Below are 3,950 nucleotides of genomic sequence, written 5' to 3'. Positions count from 1 at the left end.
AACAGTAGCCTTAAGCTGATGCTTTTCAACGCAGATGTAAGGAACCTTCATGATCTACGCGATGTAGCACGCAGAGGTGAACAAGTGCTGAAAGAAAGCAAGCTGCTGGGAGCCACTTACCCAGGACGGCATGTAAGCGAAGCACGCGTGACAACCCCGGACATGAGGATAGAGGGCGAAGACGTCGAGATGGATCCGCAGATAGAGGCGCTGGAATATCGACGCAGCAGGCGACCGGACTATTCCGGAATCCAATGCTGGAATTGCCAGGCAATGGGGCACTCTTATATATATTGTGAGGAACCCATAAAAAATCCTTTTTGTTTTAAATGTGGGTATAAGGGGGTATTTACTCCTAAATGCCCTAGGGACCATCGCAGGCAGGGAAACCAGTACCCGAGCGAGAAGGCGGGGGAACCTCGTTCGGCGTCATAGCTCCCACATCAGCCAGTGCTCGAGGCGTCGTCCCGTGCGCTGAACCAGAGGGTGAATCTCTGCATGGAGGTGATACGCTTCCGAGGTGCAGTAGTACCCTGGCAGAAGAGCCCTCAAAAGTGATAATAACTTACCCTGACAGTACGCACAGTTCGAATAGTTCTGAAGCCGAGAGTCAAACGTCTTCATCCGCGATGGGCGAGCCGACTAAAGTTCTGCGACGCCGGCATAGGGATGTCGCTTGCCAGACGCAACTTTCACCAAACCTAGAAGAAAGGGAACATAGGTATGAACAAATAAGACATACCATTTTTGAACACTACCCGGTATCGGAAAATATTTTGAAGTGTAGGAAGAGATACCACAGGAGCGTAAACTGCTGCAAGCCACCACGTTAACGCTTACAGAGGACGAAAGGCCTTTAGTAAAGGCTAAAATTAAAGATAGTTTTCTTGTAGGGTTGTTGGACTCGGGAGCCAACGTCTCCATCTTAGGGAAAAATGGAGTAGAATTCCTAGAGGATAACGGCTTCGAATATCAGCCCTTACACGCGTTCGTATATACAGCGGGCGGCAACAAGCAAAAAATTTTAGGCTCAGTATCCCTACCAGTCACCTTCAAAAATATCACAAAGGTTATTCGTTTTTACCTTGTTCCCTCATTGCTCCAAGAAGCATACTTCGGGGTAGATTTTTGGAGAGCATTTGCGTTAGCTCCCGAAATATTCCCAAGCGTAGAGTGTTTAGAAATTAGGCTTGAAAAGGAAGAGGAACTTAACCTCCATGAATTGTCACCAGACCGGAAATTAGAATTACAAAAGGTCATCGAGACGTTTCCTTCATACGAGAAATTTGGCCTAGGGCAAACCAAATTAGTGGAGCGTCACATCGACACCGGTGATGCTGTACCTATAAAAAGCAAACATTTCCCTCTTTCGCCACCGAGGCAAGCCGAAGCTTTTAGAGAACTAGACCGGTTACTCGAATTAGGGGTTATAGAAGAATCCAACTCCCCGTGGTGTAGTCCTGTAGTACTGGTCCGGAAACCAGGTAAAGTTAGGCTGTGCATAGATTCGAGGAAGGTCAACGCGGTGACTAAGAAAGACTCGTACCCCCTGCCTCATATCAACGGCTTATTGAGCAGACTGAAAGATACGCATTTTATTAGTGGCATTGATCTGAAAGACGCGTTCTTCCAGATAAAATTGACAGAGTCCTCTAAGGAAAAAACAGCATTCGCAGTTCCGGGGAGGCCTCTGTACCACTTCAAAGTAATGCCATTTGGCCTGTGCAATGGACCGCAGACTATGAGTAGGCTGATGGACAAGGCAATCCCTTCGCGTCTGCGAGAGAACGTCTTTGTCTACCTGGACGATCTGATGGTATGTAGCACTAATTTTGAGGATCACCTAAAATTGCTAGCGGAAGTGGCCCAATGTTTGAGAGACGCAGGGCTGACAATAAACGTGGAAAAAAGTAAATTTTGTCAGAAGGAAATACGCTACTTAGGGTACTTGATAGGCAGCGGGTGTCTGAAAGTGGATCCGGGAAAAATAGAAGCAATGCAAAACTTCCCGATCCCTAAATCCCCTCGGCAAGTGCGTAGGTTTGTGGGCATGGCGAATTGCTACAGGGCGTTTATTACCAATTTTGCTGACTTGGCAGGTCCCTTGACCGACTGTCTCCGTAAGTCAGCAGGCCCGTTCAAGCTTACCTCTGAAGCTATAGAGGCCTTCGAAAAGCTAAAAGTAGCTTTGAGTTCCGCCCCTGTTTTGGCCCAACAAGACTTTTCAAGGGAATTCGTGATACAATGCGACGCTTTCAAAATAGGTGTTGGCGGAGTGTTGTTCCAGGTCGATGACGAGGGCGCTGAGCATCCGATCGCGTTTGTGTCGAAAAAATTGAATAATGCTCAACGCAATTATACAGTAACCGAGCTGGAATGTCTTGCAGCCATAATCAGCGTGAAGCGTTTCCGACCCTATGTCGAAGGATTACCTTTTCGGATTATTACGGACCACTCCAGTCTCAAGTGGTTGATGACACAAAAAGACTTGAGCGGGAGGTTGGCGAGATGGTCACTCTTACTGCAAAGATACGATTTTAGAATGGAACATCGAATGAAGTACCAGACGCGCTGTCGCGTTTTGATGCCGATGAGTTGTCTTTCACTACCACACCCGGAGAAATAGATTTAGTCTCTCCCGAATTTAGCAGCAACGAATATTTAGACTTAATTCGGACCGTCACCGAAAACGAGGAATCACTTCCGGATTTACGAGTTGTGGACGGTGTAATTTTCAAAAGAGTTAAGTTTCGTAAGGGGATGGAAGGGGAAGAAGACTCGCTGTGGCGTTTATGGTTGCCAAAAGGGTTGACTAAGGAAGCAGTGAGATTAGCACATGACGCTAACCGGAGTTACCATGGCGGATGGCAGAAAACCTTAGAACGTGTCAGGCAGAAGTACTTCTGGCCGCAGCAGGCTAAGGACGTCAGGGACTACGTCCAGCGTTGTGACACCTGCAAAACGGTAAAACCCACCAATCAGCAGTCGAGACCACCTATAGGGAGTACCTTTGAATCCGAAAGGCCATTTCAGCGGTTATATTGCGACTTTCTAGGGCCGTATCCAAGATCTAAGCGGCGTAATCAATTTCTTTTTATAGTATTAGACCATCTTTCAAAATACGTTTGGCTAAAGCCCATGAAAAGAGCCACCACTGTTAACGTTATAAATTACTTCGCCTCCGAAATTTTTCCGACTGTAGGGGTTCCTGAATTTATCCATAGTGACAATGGTAAACAGTTTATCTCGAAGGAAATGAACCAATTTTTAGTAAATTACGGGGTGACGCATGTGAGGACGGGGCTATATTCTCCCCAAGCGACCGCATCTGAACGCGTCAATAGAGAAATTGTTTCTAAGATTAGGATTTTCCTGAAGGATAAGCCTGACCACACCGATTGGGATAAGCATATACCCGAAATTTTATCAGTTATGAGAAGTGATTTTCATACGGCGATTCAGTGTTCTCCATACTTTGCATTATATGGCCAAAATATGGTCCAGCATGCCGCAACGTACAAAATTTTAGCGAAGCTCGGCAGCCTTCGGGAAGACCAAGTTACGATAGTAAGCCGAACTGACAAGTTGACTAATATTCGTGAGCAAATCCGTAAAAATTTAGATCAGGCTACGGATAGGGGAGTAACCACCTATAACAAGCGCTCTAGGCAAGTCAACTACAAGGAAGGTCAGGAAGTTTTCCGAAGAAACTTTGCCTTAAGTAACTTTAAACAGGGTATTAACGCCAAATTCCTGCCGAAATACCTTAAGTGTCGTGTGCTCCGAAAAATAGGCAATGCATTGTATGATCTCGAGGACCTAAACGGGAAATTGATAGGTCGCTTCCATGCTTCGGACATTCTTCCGCAATGAACCAACAAGGGCGTTTCTTTTGCTAAATTACAATTTGATCTTTTTTTTATATATCTACCAATCGGACTTTTTTTTGT

The sequence above is a fragment of the Eurosta solidaginis genome, chromosome 3 (assembly GCF_040869045.1).
Source record: "Eurosta solidaginis isolate ZX-2024a chromosome 3, ASM4086904v1, whole genome shotgun sequence".
NCBI lineage: Eukaryota > Metazoa > Arthropoda > Insecta > Diptera > Tephritidae > Eurosta > Eurosta solidaginis.
This window is presented reverse-complemented; position numbering follows the sequence as displayed.